The sequence below is a fragment of the Paramormyrops kingsleyae genome, chromosome 1, assembly GCF_048594095.1.
Source record: "Paramormyrops kingsleyae isolate MSU_618 chromosome 1, PKINGS_0.4, whole genome shotgun sequence".
Classification (NCBI taxonomy): Eukaryota; Metazoa; Chordata; class Actinopteri; order Osteoglossiformes; family Mormyridae; genus Paramormyrops; species Paramormyrops kingsleyae.
In genome coordinates this window covers 63,501,040-63,518,678 of record NC_132797.1, presented here as the reverse complement: position 1 = coordinate 63,518,678, position 17,639 = coordinate 63,501,040, and the positions used below count along the sequence as shown (strand labels likewise).

The 17,639-nt window shown below is 41.8% G+C and overlaps 1 long non-coding RNA gene across 2 annotated transcripts in view; it reads left to right on the top strand.

Moving 5' to 3' along the window:
• The window catches only part of LOC111849463 (uncharacterized), a 40,558-nt gene extending 25,638 nt beyond the window's left edge, over positions 1–14,920 (top strand). Inside the window, exons 2-4 of one of the 2 annotated variants that reach the window (XR_002839530.1) lie at positions 3,490–3,687; positions 11,781–11,936; positions 12,162–14,920. This is a non-coding gene — a long non-coding RNA (uncharacterized lncRNA). The remainder of the gene's footprint in view (positions 1–3,489; positions 3,688–11,780; positions 11,937–12,161) is intronic. The other variant, XR_002839529.1, reaches the window with a different exon arrangement.
• Positions 14,921–17,639: the final 2,719 nt, after the last annotated feature.

Sequence of the window (17,639 nt, the reverse complement as noted above, 5' to 3'; positions counted from 1 at the left end):
ATGGACTGCCTGTGTCATGTTGAGGTGCTCCCCTGACCAGCCAGGTCCCCTGATCTTTCCCCAATCAAACTTGTGTCGGATCAGCTCGGACATCAACTCAGACGCAGTGTCAATCTGCAGGATCTCCAGGGCCAGTTTCAACAGCTGTTGGCCAACTTTCCACAGGAGAAGATACAACTGCTGTACAACTCCCTTCTGCACCGTATAGCCGCATGTATTTTTTTGTCACTGAGTGTATATTTTGGGCAATTCTATGCTTCCAACTTTGTGGGAACAGTTTGAGGAAGACTCTTTTCATTTCAGCATGACTCTGCAAAAAGTAAGTTCCATAAAGAGGGTGAGTTTGGTGTGGAAGAACTTGACTAGCCCACACAGATCCCTGAACTCAATCCCATCTAACACCTTTGAATGAGACGAGCCAGGGCTTCATGTTCAAGATCAGTGCCTGGCCTCACAAATACTCTTCTGGATGATTGGGCAAAAATTCTCTCCGACACACTCCATAAATTTGTGGAAAGCCTTCCCAGAACAATGGTAGCTGTTAAAGCTGCAAAGGGGGAACCAACTCCATATTAATGCCTATGGATGTCATAAAATTTCCTGTAGGCATAAAGGCCAGATATCACAATACTTTTGTCTATATAGTGAATATTTGTCTGCTGAATAATACAATATTGTAATTACAACTAAATACCACTACTACTCCCTCCACTACCAATAATAATAATAAACATTACTGTTAATTTTATTGTCCTGGCTAATTTTGTTTGATTTTCATTTAAATCCATAGGTGTAATTTAACAGCTATGAAGCTTGTTTTTATGGCTTGGTATTGTGAGGGACCTTGTGAAGTGATTCATATGATTATAAATGTTGACCATGGTGACTTTAGCGGAGTAAGCAGCATATTGGCATGACAATTTCCTGCCTTCTTAGAGTCCCTTCATGAATTCCTGTTGTAGCAAACAGCAGAAGTAAGAGAGCCATAACCCTGGCACCCATTTCATTATTTTCTCCAATTTTAACACTTATTTTTTGCAAATCATAAGTAGAATTTAAGATAATGACTTGCTGCAGCAAACATCGTTTTCGTCCCATTCAAAGAATTTCCCATCCTTTCAAAGCAATTTGGAAATGCTCATTGACAAACATTTGCGATGTATTTCTGTATATAAGCAATAATCAAGCCTTCAACCAAATTTAATATGCCATCATAGCTTTCCTTTTGGGTCTTTTGAAATATTTCTTAGTTTACTGGAATAATTACCATGAAGGAATAGTTTAAGATGAAATTGAAGCCTCTCGTGCTAATTTGTCGGTGACATTGAGAGTGTTTCTTTGAAGGTTAAGATTTACCCCATTTTAAAACTGGCTGCTTTAGTTGTATGCGTGTGTGTGTGTGTGTGTGTCTCTATGTTTATTTACATTGTAAGTAAGATTTTCCCTGCTACTCAGATGCAGTAAACTAGGGCAGCGTGTAATCCCCAAAGATACTCATGAACACTGTTGTGTTGCTTGTAGAAAATGTTAACATGCGATATCGGCACAGATGTGGTACTTGAATATCAGATTGATATGGCATGTCACGTTACTGTTAGCAAACACCTGGGATTCCTCTGAGAAATACGTTAATGTAAATGGATTGGCTATTAAGGAATCTCCAATTTTTATGTGAATTATATGTGAAACTCCTAATGTTACAAGGAAAAAAAACACTTCTATTAGCATATTAGATTACATGAAGACGTTCTCTTTTGAAGCTTTAAAGTGTGCATTTAGAACCATTTGGTTAATTAAGAACGGCTAATGGGTGTATACATTCTACAGTGTAATTGATAGTTAATTGGCAATATTTAATCTGAGGTAAAATAGCATTATGTTAACTGTCCCCTTGTACTGGGTGATTTATTTTTAAAAAGCAGCTTAGCTGCATTTATAAAATTAGAGTTTTATTATATTAGAGTTCAAACTGGGCTATTAAACATGGTATTTTATTTAAATTTTTTATATTGTAGGACAGGCTTTTCATAATGAGATTCTCATTATGCATAATTGCACATTCAAAATTACAACTTATTTTAGGCAGTATATGGATTGTTTCGATAAATGTTTTGATGGTGGCATTGGATTACAGCTTTATTTTTCAAAGCTGAGTCTGCCTTTGGGAGGACTATAATTGTGACGTTGGACATTTATTTGAACTATGCATTTTAATAATGTTGTAAAAATATGCAGTTATTTTTAAAAACAAATCTGCAGTCCCATCAAGATAACAGACGATCTGAAGTGTATGAAAATTGATATTGTTTATCCCTAATGGTTAAATAGCCCACATGCAAACATACGATAATTACTTAATTAGCGCAACATAATTGGCGATGTTGCTGCAATCTCTGATCTATAATTTAAGCTGTCATTATTCACAGGCCCTCCCCAGACTTTCGTATGCCTCATCGTGTAATTTGCCAGGGGGTGTCCATAGGGAATAGGGAGTCCTGTTGGCAAGGCAACCCGTGTGTGACCGTGAGTGTCGTACAACAGAGTTGTTCGCGTTATCTTGGCAGCATCTGTGGGCCATCTTACCTAGAGAGGCTAAACGTGGACCTCCACTCTGCTATATTCCCCTGTTCCTCACTTGTGGAGGGCATCCGATAGGTAGAATAATGCAGATCCATTATGCCTGTTTGTAAAGCGTTTCCATGCAACCAGACTCCAGTCTTGCACTTTTCGTTCTGGGCATCTTTTTACTTATATGTAACTATAACTTGATGATCTCAATTTAGTCCCCCTCCCCCCCCATCCCCAGCAGAAAATGGAATGATCTCATATCAGATTTTGATTTCTGATGTTGTCTTATATGTGTAAAATTCCTAGCATGTAAATTTTCATTGGAAAGCGTTGATAAGGATGTACAGTATGAGTAAAGGCTCGGCAGTGCTGTCTGACTGCAGTCTGCATTGGTTTATGAATTATTAAAGGAGAAATGTTCCTGCAATTCCCACATGTCCTGCATTTTCCTCAAAACATTGGATTGCTGCAGAATTGCACCATGACTCATTAGCATTTCTTAGTATCGAGTGTGCAGGTCACAAACTTGCATTTTGGGATTGCTTTTGTTTCTGACGGGATAGGGGTGGAGGGAATGTGAATTGGTATGTTTAATGTTTTAATAATGTTTAATGTTTGCAGCCTTTATTTATGGGCTTTATTTAATAGCTCCTTTCTTGGGTGGTGTATTTACCTGTACCCCACCCATAGTTAAAATATATATGTTATATGTATATTTACCCTAAAATTAGAGCTTAAGCATAAACCTGGGTTTTAATATGCATACATTTAATAAACTAATGACATGAGCTATTACAGACTAATCAATGTCATTACTATCGTAAAATTTCTTTAATACTTTAAAAAGGAGAGACAATCCGTTGATGGTGATGGGGCCCATGCTATCATCCTCTCTAAAGGTCTGTCGCTCTCCTCTTTCAGGCGCCTGAGGTTCCCGCCTGTGTTCCAGAGGAGAGGAATGGAAAACAAATGAAGTGCATCTTCCTGAATGGGGAGCCTTTCACTCCACCGATAGACTTTCCAAAGAGAGTGGCGGAAATGGTGGCTCGCTGTGACAGGCTTCAGTTGTGCCTCAGCACACAGGCATTTACACCCCTGCTCCCCCCCCCCCACTGTCAGGTAAAAATCCGTCAAGAGGAAAACAAACAATTTCATCTCCGTCAGCCTGCCATATATCGTGAATTATGAGTGTTGTCTCTCGTCATTTTACAATGGAAATGACGCTTTTTTAAAAGCAGGAGTGCCTGGCTTCGCTGTCACTTCAAAGCAGCACATTAAAAGCATAATAACGGCTAAATCACATAATCCATCATTGGTGCTGTCCTTGGCCATGGCGGGGGAACCGCATCCATTTCTCAGGTCACAATTTTCACCATATTAGGTGACAAATAATTGGCCATTCATCAATAACAATAGATGGAGGCTGAAATGATTTATTGCCTTTACAACGACGTTCTGATGGAGTTTGCTGGTTGCTTGGGTACTGTCGTAAAAAGGGTGTGTATGTGTGTGTGTGCGTGCACACGCACACACGTGTGTAATTCCATGGGTGCATATTGTGATGTTGCTGTTAGAGACAGTTCACCAGGAAAAAAAGGGGGACGGACTCCCTTACAGGTGATTGGTGGAGGAAACCTTTGTGGGCAATGGAAGCATTCTGGGATTCCTTCAGATGGAGCTGCTACTCTATCACTCAGCATGTGGACCCATGACCTGTTAAATCAGGTCGGAGAACCATCCACTATGTAGAGTCTGGGTGTCTACATGATTTTGGGTTACCTTCCTGGTAGAATCTGATGTACACCTGGAGCACCAGGTGAACTTGTACTTTGTTCTAATAATAACTTCATTAAATCAGCTCAGAACTGAAGGATACTGAAGCCAGAAGACCCTTCAGTCCTTCATGAACCAGGGTTCCTAACAGTCATTCCCCTGACAGTCATTAGCCGGTAACAAAGGGAATGAGAAATATTTACCTCAACTCTATCGCTGTGCCCATAACATATTTATTTGGGAATGTGTGTCCACAAGATAAAGGCAGAACGACTGCTTAAATCAGCTGCTGTTCTCAACCTACAACTGTAAAAAATCAGGATCAGCTAATGAAAATCAGTTCCTAACACTAGAGGGGGGTAAAGAACATTTAATATTTTTCTATGGGCTAAAAGTACAGTATTTTGAAGCATGTGTAGAATATGGTTGAGTGACTGACCGGAAGACAAAACCATGGAGTGCAGGTTGTCCTGGTTGCAGAGATACTGGGTGATACTGGGTGGGTCCTCTAATCTTTATCTTGCTGTATAATTGATTCCTTTTTCAGCCAGCCTCATTCAGCATTGTCAATCAGCTTGTCAATCAAGGTGTCTGCAGTTTGGAACCAGGCTGCTGTGGGTATGAGACCCTTTTTCCATACTTATCTACTGAGCAGATGAGCTGACTTTCTTGCACTGTCCAGTTTTCTGACCTGGGTTTTACTTACTGGGTCAATAGAGCCAATTAAAGCTTGTTTATCACAGAAAAGAGCAGCTAAGAAGCAATTTGGCTCAAGTGCTTTGCGAGTCAGACATCAGATGCTGGGAAAATTACTGAAGGATTATTGATCCTCAACCCTAGAGGGTTCTTTCTGTACAGGTAGAGGCTTGTTCCCATCAGATGTCTGTATTTTTCTTAAGGTCGTGAACTAGTGAAGGTTTAAGTCCCAGAGCCCTGCAGTAGTACTCTTGAATGCGCTACTTGACCTGAACAGATACTCTGGGTGAAATTCATAGGTCACTTTTGGCACCAGCATGTGCTAATGAATGGGACTTAAAGAGTATGTGGATTCTGTGTGACACCAAAGAGAGAGAGAGAGAGTGACGGGGACAAACTGACAAGGCTGTTGTCATCGTCCATTCAGATTGTTGTAGTAATACATATTTAAAGTTCCACAACAAGCAAAGGGAGAAATGTTTATAACTGGAAGCCCTGGTTGTCTTTTGCCACTCTGTTGCCATGTGCTGAAAGAGAGAGATCATCTTGATGGTTTGAACCACGCCATCTCGCTCACTGCCTCCTCTCCTCCAGTAACTCTACTCATTTTCCACCTGCCTATGATGAATGTAAGGACTCCTCTTCCACTTTAGCAAGCCTAATTAAAGAAAACATTCCATGATTGCCTATTTTATCTCATGCATGACAACCTATTATTCTCCCTACCACCTGATTAGGGAGTTGTTATGCTTAGATTTAGATTGATTTAGTGGGGCAGCCTAATAAGACCACGTTTGGTTTGATTTAAGGGAATCATAGGGTCCGCACTAGTCACGCTGCTACTGCTGCCTCTGGCTCACTCTGCGAGTTATTTTCAGGGCCAATAATGGGCGTGAAGTTGCTGTATTGGATTCTTAGACACTGAGCACAACAGGTGACTTTTTGGGGATCGGCATAGCTGTTAGGAGAGGGTATTTTACCTCTCTGTATTAATTTTCACTATGACTGTTGGAAGGTATTACTGACAAACATCAGTGAGTCATCCTCTCATCAGAAGAAGCAAATTTAACCACAGTCTTGCTGGCACTGGCTGTGAACTTGGAAACAGGTTTTGTTTGTGCTTGGCGACGATTAATTTTATTTATAGAATAAGGATCAGACGTTTTTTGATCTTTTTGATGTCTGGATCATATCTACAATGTCAGACACTGAAAGATTATATTTAGACTTAAAATTTGGCTCTGTTGTTGAGACTGAGAAACTAGACATCAGTGCTATCAATAAGGGTGTTGCAGTTGTCTGATGTCTGTTTCTGTACCATGTACTAATTGCATTTGTCTAACTGGTTGCAGTGACAAGATGGTCTATGTTGTGTCTTAGGGCCATCAGTGGGGCTTAAGCTCATTTTTCAAATACAGTAGGACGTTTTTATTGAGGATCATCTTTTAATTCCAACCTTTCTGTACAGGCATATTGAAATGGCAGTAGACAAATCCTTGTGGAGTGATTGTTGGTCTTCGATCTTACAACTGATAATCCCTGATAATAAGCTTTTATGAAAATATATTAACATTATTTGGCTTTTTAGAGAATAGAATTATGAGTAACTCATCAGTAAATATGTTGAGTGGCCTCCTTTCCTTGTGATTCCTTAACCACAATGTAGGTCTTTAAATGCCAAAGGCTCTGTAAGCGAACAATTCAGCACATTGTTGATTTGTTTAACCCTCAACAAACAAAATCTCTGACCATGCAGGGGTTAAGCCAATAAGGGCATATGTAGGTGTCATCAGAATGCCAAATCTAAAGATTATATCATTAATGTTAATTATTGGTAATCAGTCAATTTCATTGTGATCAAGTGAACAGTTTGAAATAAATGGGATTTTACCCTTTACGTTGTGTCAGCTGTCTCACTTGGATTTTCCCATGAAAAATGAGCATGGAGTGAAATGTCCACAGCTTAACTGGGTTCAATTTATTATAAAGGGCCCTGACGCAGACATTCTTGGCTTAATTTAACAAAGTGTGATTGTGGTGTTAGAAACCCAGGCAGCCTTGGTATCAGGCCCTTACCTTAAAGCCAATGAAGCGTGTGCTCTTCGACATGAGAACGAAACCCAGGCTCTGCAGAGCACGTTCATTTTTTTTAATGTTACGCTACTTACTTCCCTGCTTGCACAATGTTTCCTGTAATAGCAATGTCAGTTCAGCTGTCATTATGACTTCTAAAAGGTTGCTCCATGGCTTCTATAATTTTAATTTCACCTCAGCGTCTGTGGATATTTCATTCGGAGCTGAAAACATTCCATTTTCCTTCAGCAACCATCTCAGATACATTTTTATACAAGTTGCACTTTGGTTTAGTCTGTGGTGACGTTCGGGATCCTCTAGCTTCCTCAGCTGCAATTTTGTCCCTTACCTCCGGTTTTCAAAGAACGGGCAAATGGGGGTTCCAGCAATCTGTCTGGTGGGCATATTTTCTCCCATTGCTGTGGGTGATAACTATGAAATGTAAGTTGATTCATGGCAGAACTTAACTAGCTTAATAAATAATAACACTAAATACTGTTCACCTTTGGAAATTCTTGCAGCTGGAAATATAATCACATTGAGCCTGTGTTACATATATCACAGAAACATAACCCCCCCCCCAGTTATGAAATATGTCAGATGTTTGTACATAGACTATGGTGTGGCCTAAAGCTATTGACATCAATTATGCGGTGTTTGTATGTGTGGCAGAGGAGTTACAGCCGCGACGGCCCACGGCTTCGTAACCAAGTCCGCCGGGACGCAGTGACTCCACATGTGAGGTTTATGAATGTGAATGAGCCCCCCCCTCCCAAATGGGCTGGCATAGCCACACGCCTGGGCAGCGTCCTGATAAACTACCACATTAGAGCAGCGTTTCCCAATCCGGTCCTCGGGGACCCATAGACAGGCTACGTTTTTGTTCCCGGGAACTGGGAGGGAGCAAAAATGTGGACTGTCTGGTAGGGAGCTCAAAGGAAGCAAAAACATGGATCGACTGTGGGTCCCTGAGGAACGGATTGGGAAACATTAGAGGGTTTTGTTACTAGCTGCATTGCACACGGCGAATTCTCATGTGTCCAGCTGGCTTTCGCCAACCCCATTCCTCTGATTTAGTGACACCCATGCACCGCCATTTCTGTGATTGTATTACATTCACTGCATTATAATGACAAAAGCTCATAAACTCATGAAATGCACAGATTGTGTAACTATCAAAAATAATATTTCAGGAGCAAAGTTTTATATTTTTCAACTCGTTTTTTGCCTAAGTTTAAGGCTGCTGAACTCTGGGCCGTTTTCTAAATGCAATGCCAGAGTGGAGAAATCAAATCAAAATGTTCAACCAGAACTTTGACCCATATAGGTATGAGAAGCAAATCCCACTTGGTCACTATTCAGACTGAGTAAAGAAGAACAGCGCCCCCTGCTGATAAGCAGTGGGAAATGTAATGCTTAATAATAATAATAATAAAATGTCAGGTCTGGCCCCTCAGATGAACACACTGTGGCAGGAAGCTGTTTTCCCGTCACCTCATCATGAGGAGTGTTTTGACCCGGCAGTTAAGCCCAGTTTATTGTCAGTTCAAATCATTGTTGTCCACTAGCCTGAAAAAAAAAACAGGATAAAACATCCTCTATACTGGGGGAAAAACATTTGGAAAACTATCCAGCAAGGCAAGAATAAACCTGAAGATTTGAACAGGCAGTAGGATCAAGAGCCTGCAGAGTTTAAAAGAGATATTGTGACACACATGGCCTTAGCTGAACATTAAGAAATTATTTCTGAAGAAATGAGTAACACTCTGAAGCCATTGTTGATCATTTACGGCAGACTTCATTACAGTAATTAATGGGCTCTCAGTGACCTGATCTAATAATTTGATTTTAATGGCAATGATGAGCGTATTGTTGCTTGTGTGGTTACTTGGAAGATCCAAGCAAGAAGGGAAATGTTTAGGATGTAACCGAGGATGTAGTGATTCTCAGGAAGGGCCATAATTAGTGATGGTGGTGAGGCGATTTGATTTATAAACCTGAAGATCTAAGGAATCAAAAGTAGCAAGTGGGGAATTTATGGTTGTGAAGAAAAGTCTCCATCCAGGGTTTTCCCAGCCTGTGCACGTTTCTCAAATAGCCAAGCTTTGTGCCAAATGCGTAACTCCTTGTTGAGAGGGTCCTGTTTGCAAAACCTGCAGTCACACCTAAACCGGAAAGGACAGAACACTCTTTAACAGCAACATCTGTTGTGGAGATGTTGCTCGGTCAGTTGTTCTGCTTCCCTGTGTGTCGGTTCCTGCCGTCTGTGAGGGAGAACAATTTCCTTATTCCTTTCTCAGGCATCAGCCAAGCTGAGCGTAAAGTAATCAGCTCAGATGGGTGATCATGAACTGCAGCCAAAGTGAACGTGCACAGCTGTTAATGTAATTCCTCAGACGGCCTCAGCATCACGATTAAATTAATCTCCAGCAACTGACTTCTGAGGTATGGAATATGCACATACAAATTATTAGTACATCCACCTTGTGAAATATGGAGCTACACCCTGAGTTTGGAGAGCTCTGTGTGATGGAAAGTGAGCGGAGGACAGGACTCGATATCTCCTGAAAACTTAATCCAGCGCACAGCTTGGCTGAGCAGGAATACTGCATGAAACACCTTGCAGCATGTTTAAATGGTGAATTAATCACTTTGCCGGCTTCCTGGCTCCAACCAGAGCGTCTGTCTCCCCCTGAACGCACCAGCGGAGGGCGTAAGCTTCACCTTGCTTCGCTGGCTCTCATCCCAAGCACAAATCTGATAACTGCCCCCCCCCCCCACATCTTCCACTGTATGTCATCCATAAGCAAAAAAGGTAGCAAAAAAGCAAAAACCTGACATTTCAGAGCTGGGTAGTCTGTTTTAGATGTCTGTACATTATTACAGAGACTATGAACAGACCACAGAATCACATGCTACATTAGAGTATTAATAAATTTTTTAAATTCCAGTCTAACATTGCTTGTTGCCGCTTGCAGTGTACAATGCATGCAGGTTATTGCTTCTAGAGTATTCCTAGATTCTAAATTCCTGTTTGCTGTGACTTGTGTAGAACTGTAGGAAACTGCACTGTTTGTGACCTTAGCTGCCCTGTGTTTGTGGGAGTGTGTGTATTGTGATTGGTTGGCATCACATCCTGGACGTCTCCTGCTGTATGCATCCCGGAATGGCCTCCTGGGATGATGGAGTGTTATTCTCAGGGCCCGTCTACATGCTCTCATTATCATGCTTCCCAGAATTCCTTGGGACCCCCCCTTGCCACTTCCCCGAGGCCTTCTTTCACAGTTTGCCTCGAGCACTGTCAAATGGAGCAGGACAGGTCATGTGACAGATCAGAGCAGAGTGACAGGGCCGAATCCCCTCTAATTGTGATGGTCATGTTACTGTGGAGATTAATGGCGACTGTCAAAACTTTAGCCTCCCTTTGGAAGTCTCCATTTTACTCACTTATTGCCCCATTTAACCATTTTCAGGTATAATAATGCTACACTGAGACTATTAATTTTAATTATCATGGTTTGTTCTCCTTGCTAGCTTTTTTTTGTAAAAAAAAAAAATCTTTAGCCTTTTGATGTAAATTAATAACACAACAAAAAGTATATTAATTAATGTTTGTGGTTGTTAATTTCTGGCAGTGGGGCTAGCTCGGAGCAGCTGGCACCCTAGACCATGCCAGGGTTCTGCAGATGTAATGCCCTTATCTCCTGCCTGCTACTTTATGCGAATTAATTTGAACAATTAGCCTTTCGCCGGTCTTTCATGAATCATGCGACGAGGGCCGCCAAAAATAAAGCGCGACGTGGAAGAGCCGGTTAATGGCTTCCTTCTGAAGCTCCTTGTAAACTGCAGGCGCGCCGCTGAAGTCTCGCTCATTATGCGATTTTTATGCTTCCTCTCCACATCGGCTGCTTTGTTTTTTGTCGCAGACGCCCGCATTTGCTCCCGTCTTGTCTTTAATATGCGTGTAATGGAATGACATGGCTCTGCGCACAAGGTGGGGGCCTCTTCCGATGAACATCTGATGAAAACCGCTTATCTACAAGCGCACTTTTGGTTCAGAATCATTCCCGTTGAGCTGCCGACCATCTCACTCTGCTTCAGTCTTTTGAGAGGAATAGGAACTTGCCCACTTTAGCTATTCAGAAACTCTTTTCTCTCCGGTTGTTATCCTATGGATGTGACATAGTCCATGGATTGAGCTGCCCTGTTATGTGATTATTTCTGGCCTTTGGCAGAGAAAAACCAGAGACAAAAACAATTATGAGCTGAGTACAGCTCTGTTGAGGAGTGTAGTGCTTGCGGAGTTTGATGTGACAAATCCGTTTGTGTGGATAGGTAGTACGTTTGTTATTTATTTGACGTCATCCTCTCCCTCTAGGCTGTTCCTTCCTATAATTATCCTAAATTGTATTCTCTGTCAGATTCCTTATAATCTTTCGTCTTCATTGTAGTTATGTCTCCTTTATGAAAACGAAATTTGTGCATGCAGCTACATATCTATATCTGTACTGAAAACTTTGTTCTGACAGAAGGTCATAAGGTGACCTAGCAGGTGTGATTTCTGTCTGACACTTCACCCAGTCCATTTCATTCCAGCTGCTATTTGGATGTTGTGGGATCTCCATGTTTCTGTGCATCACCTAAATGAGGTACCTGTGGTGGATGGTCAGCCCATCCAACGTTTACCCTACTTTACAGTGTTGGCTGGGACAGAAAGGACCGGATAAACTTCCGTCGATGATGATGGTGCAGAACTCCAGCAGAGAGCAGCAAGTTGACAGGAAAACGTGGCAGGAGATGGCAGAGCTAACACCCAAAACCCACAAGTGAGATGAGCAGGAGAATGCTTTGTTTATCAAGCAGCAGGTGGGATGAGAGGCTGCAAGGTGCTCCTCACCCCTGGGCCCCGGTGAATTAATTGGAGGAAGACGCTTGATTAATCGCTGCAGCGTGTTCCCGGGCACATGTTTCTATGCATGACAATGTTTGCTTCTGCGCTTTGGAGGGCCGGGGGGCAGAAAAACTCAAGGGGGGTCTTTCATTTTCCATAGTCTGCGGAGAGACGTGCACCTTCGAGGTCCTCATGCTCGTGAGTCAGGCCGACAAGTCGGAGGAATAAATAATAAGTAGCGGACAGATGTGGATGACTCTGGAGGAGGTGGAGCTGAAGTTGAAGGTCGTTTAGCTTTTATGCTGCTGCTTTTCACTCCATGGAGTAGCTCAGTTTAATTATGCCCCTCTGTTTTAGCTTGAACAGTTTAAGTCTATGGATATTTAAATCTAAATACTAAAGTGTAATCTTTAAGTGGCTTGTGGATTGGAAATTGAGGTTCACCATTTCCTAAAACAATGCTGACTCTTTTTCATGTAAGTAGGAGTATTTCCTTAGTTAGAGCTAGCTTACTTGATTCTGCTTGTGCATTCTTGTTATGGTTGGTGTTTAATGTGCATTATGGGGGTCGGGCATTGTGGAGGAGGCCTGTGGTGGATTGTGGCACCATATGCAGGACTGAGTCCTGCTCTCCTTACAGGAACAGCAAATTCTACAAAGGTCCTCCTTAATATACAGATTTTTTTTCCTGTAATTGATGGAAAACCATGTCGACAACATTGGGCAGGAAGACCTATCGATAAAAAGAATAAAATAATAGTGTGTCTGTGAAACAAAAACTTAAAGCAAACAAATACGATATTTTGCATAGAAAACAGGATGACGTTAAAAGGCTGCTGATGCTGACCGCTGCATTTAATTCACCTGAATACCCTTTATCTCTAACATAAGTCACTAGAATTACAGCTGTGCTTACTCTAGACAAAGCTCACTATTTAGCTGGCTTGGAAACTGACCTGGCTAATCATATCTGGGTAGCATTTAGAGGTATGCAAATAGCACATAAGTGCAACATATAAGCACACAATATGTTCCCGGCTACAGGCTGGCAGTAACAATACGTCCTGCAGTGATGTAAAAATCTCAGATCCTACCATTTTCCCCTTTTCTCGGCACTGATACATGGTTGCTCCTGCATCTATCATAAGTGCTGCTCCCCATCGCATAAGTGAACGTGAGCAGTACCTTTGAAATAATGAAAGTGTTTCCCCCTGCAAAACGAGTGCTGGCAGTGATGTATGGAGTTCAAGGGGAAACCTGAAAAGCGGAAGCATTTCTGATCTTCTGAATGCTTCAACGAATGAAGGCTCATAATTATATTTTCCAAAAGGAGCCTTTAGCCCAACATCTTTATTACAACACCATTAGTCAGAATTTCCATGGAAGAAAAAAATAAGCTTGCGGGTTTTTCTCCCCTGTCCCATTTACAGAAAGTTAATTTCTTTGAGTGGAATGGAAAGGAATTACAATTTGCCCCTCTCAGAAGGACGTTGATGCATATTATAAAAGTAAGCATATGTCACTGTGACGAGGCTCAGAGGAATGGATGCTGATGCAGTATCTCGCAGTGTGCCTTGTGTCTGAGAAGATGGCTCGTCACTTAATATGCGTTTTCCTGCATGTTTTTCTGCACAGTAACTGTAGGGACTACTCTGTTAGTGGTTAAGGTACCTCTGTCTGCACTACCTTAAAGTAGATTTCCTGTGGCCTCTCAGCTCTATGAGTCCGGGTTTGGATAAGGCCTACGTGGTACCTTAGACCCCCTCTACATGTGTGTGTCTACAACTTGGCACATTCCGGCCAGGGATTGATGTGTTGGATGCTGATGACTCAGATTTACAAGATGCCTCCTTCATTTCATACTGACTAGGCCTTGCAGCTTTTCAGTTTGTCAGAGTAAGAGCAGGATTCAACTCGAGGCTCGTTTATAGGGTTATATTTAGCTTAATCTTGTCTTGAACGCGTGCTGCGTCATTCTTGATTACACGCTGATGTAATTCTGTGTCCTCCCCATGTGCTGCAGCTGTGTGTCTCTCACTGTCGCATTTATTTATCCTCTGACAGGCATGTCGTCCGCATCTCCTCTGCCTGCATCCATGATAAAGTTATTGTGCTTCACCCTGATGCTGTTACAAAGTCGCTGAAATTGTCATGCAGTTTTGTAGCTGCAGATTTTAGCACGCAGCTTTATTAAGTTAAAGCTGGATTCTTCCGTTATTTCCATTATTAAATAATGTAACAGTTAATGGGGAAGCAGCTATTCCAGGCACTGAATGGAAGCTGAATTCATGTCGTGTTTCCTGCCTGCTTTTGACAAATTAGATGTTCATTGGACAATTATCATCCTCGGTATCAAAAAAGTGTTAATAGAATCTGTCACTGTCTTATTTTGAGCGTTTAAAACCTTATTAATCAGCTGATTAATTGTTAGATATTACTCACTGTACTACAGTAAGTGAGTGAGTGAGACCGTGAGTGTGTGTGAAAGAGAGTGTGCCATTGCACGTTAACATTTTGCTCCTCTGCATTTATAAAGTGAAGGTCCCCCAATGCCCCTCAGTGAAGCCCATGGATTCTCTCTCTGTCAGGGCTTAATGTCTTTTCACAGTATTCCAGTGTTTTGTTTTTATTCGGGATTTAGTAGCCAAATAAACATTATACATGTTTTTTTTTTTTTTTCGGAAGTAACAGTTAACTGTTAAAAATATTGATATTTTTAAATAGACCTTATAGTTGCCAGTTCAGATCTTGTGTTATTCCCATGAGGAAAGTATTAAGCATTTTCCCCCAGTAAAATATTTAGCTGTATTAAATAAGCTATATAATTGGATAAACAAGGTGTAAGAAAGGGATATCAGTTTTTCATTGACGTGTTGGTTGAGAAAATGTCATTAAATACCATCCAGAAGTCTACTCAAACCCAGGTGTAGAATCATTTTTATGTGACTAGAATTTCTAAAATGTACAGCAAACATCCTGTCTATATACACTATGACAGTAATTTGTTTAAATGCAAATAGGAAATAAGCAGATGTCATAATTTTCATTTTGTTGTTGTACAAATGTATCAATCAGATTACATTTGTTGTGAGCGATGTGTAACACAAAACATAATTTTCATGCCTTGTGTTTGAAAACTGCAGATTAGATTTTCATAAACAAGGCTTGCTTGTTGAGCCCTTTCAAACCACCAATAATAGCTTAATACTGAAAATGATCACTAGAGGGAGCTAAGTCATTGTGTCATGTCATTGCTTCCATATCCTGCTGGTTTTTCTTTCGGAGAAAAAAAAAATCAGCACTTCCTATTAAAATATAATGATTGGGTCTTTTGCTTCCCTAAACTTTGCAACATAATCACAATTCACCGCATCTTCCTTAAGGGTGGGGCTTGATTCAGTGATATTTTACTTAAAAATGCGAATAGGACAGCTGCTGTTACACTTGCATCACAGAGCGAACATTTATATGAAAGAGAACTGTCACTTCCTCTTTACGGTCACATGTCAGGTGTTAATGGATGTCAGGTGTTAATGGATGCTGGTCCGATGTTACCCCCCTGCCCCATCATAGCTGCACTTCAGCCCAGATGATGCGCAGATGTGGGTGTTTCAAAGAAACTTCCATAAAAGAAACAAATGAGGAAAAGATGCATTAAAAGTGTTTGATGAAATATGGCTCTCCAGACCCATACAGAGCTGAAGACTAGAATAAAGTGCCTTGAATTGTGGTTCGTTCTCAAGATATGGAACATGGGACTGACTCCCCCCCCCCCCCCCCCCCCCATGAATGAAACATTGTTGTAAATTCTCAGGTACGTCCCTCTCTCAGCTGACACAATCTGTGTTTGACACCCCTGGACTCGGTTTCCCTTGTGGCGTTCCTGAGCAGTGCTCCAATGGCGAGGAGCCGCTCTCAGCAGACCCGAGATGCCACAGACACCGATGCGGCCTGACAGCGGCCTTCCTAGTCTCTTAGGGAAGATCCAAAACTTGCTGGGCTGCTCTCTTTAGTCACGCCAGATCAAGGGGGCCCCATACTGCATCAAAACAAGAGGTGTCTCACCGAGGAAATAATTGATTGACAACTCGGAAAATCCTCCTCAATCACGTGAAAGCACAGCAACAGAATGCAAGATGGTACAAGCCTGGCGTCTCCTGCAAGGAGCCTTCCAGCACAGGCCAGAGTATTATGGTCTGGCACAGCGCTGTCCTCAACTAGGTATGCAATGATCTGTTTAACCTACAGGGTGCAGGCAGAATGATTTCATGCTCTTTATGGACTTCTGCATATAATTTCTTCTGTGTGTGTGTTTGTTTCTGGGATAGCTCAGCCCTTCCAGGAGGACAGTTTTCTGTGACAATAAGGGTGAGAGAAAGCGGCTGTTTGTTCTGGTGGTGAAGCGCATACCTTTCTGAGTGGCGTTGGATAGATGCCTGAAACAATAGGAGGCGACGGCGAGCTTTTGGCAACTGCCGCTGTGAAGATAAGGCCTTGTTGACCCTCTGCATTTACCGAATAAAGAATCTCTCATATTTCCTTTCACTCATTGTTAAATGATGCAAAAATGTTTCTGTTTTTTTCCTGCTTGCAGTTCAGACCAGCTCAGAGTCTCAGCCCTGTCCAGGTGTCCCCCTTTTCTGTCACTTTGTGTCCAGTCCGTCTTTGCTGTGGCACAGTCTCTCCACCTGCCCGGACCTCATTCTGCTTCTGACTGATGCTGGCATTCAATTGTGCTGCAAATTCATCCTATTATTATTCTATGACTCTAACTGACATGATCGCAGGGACTAATGGCATTTATTCAGAAACAATCGACACGCTTATTTGCTACAAAATGCTATTACTCTGACAGGCTGCTACTGTGGTAATGGTTAGGTAAACAGGACTGTGATCTCTTACCTTTTTGTTCAGGATGAATAGATAACAGTAGACTGTTCCCAAGGAAATATTCTTCACAGTGCGTCTACTTTTGCTATTAATTAAATATGTACTTAACACTCGTAGGAAGAAAAAAAACTTTTAGTGCATCAGCTAATTACACAAGCTAATTACGTAAACGGCGTATTTAAAACCTCTGTTAACTGCGTCGTAAGTATTTTATGACAACACTTTGCTCAAGTGTGTCAGACCTCAGCACCATAATCTTCTGTCGGAAAGAGGAAATTTAAATCTGACTTTTTGTTTTTTTTTTTGTTAATTTTTATAACATCATAATATTAATTTCACGACTCTGAGACTTAAGGGATTAAGATACCAGTACCGGACAGCTTGTGACGTTTACAGATTAATTATCAGCAAATGGACTTGCCTGTGTTGCATTAATTATTTTGGACACAGCAAAGGTTATCGCCGGATTATTAGCAGTTAGACACAGATCTGAGCTCGACGGAGCGGCCCTGGCTGACCCGGCCCATGCCTCGTTCCTCGATTCCACACATCTGGCCAGCGGGCTGCCTGATTAGCCCCTATCCGATCGGGCTAAGTGGGTTAAAAGGCATCCTCGCCACTGGCAGGCTTCGGCCCGCCTTGGGAGAGTCTGGCTTGTTCTTCGAGCCGGTTCGGTTCCCGGAGATTTTCCGGTTGTTGGGCTGGTTTTATGAAGCACTTGGAAAAAAATAATAGAGCAGTGCAGTTC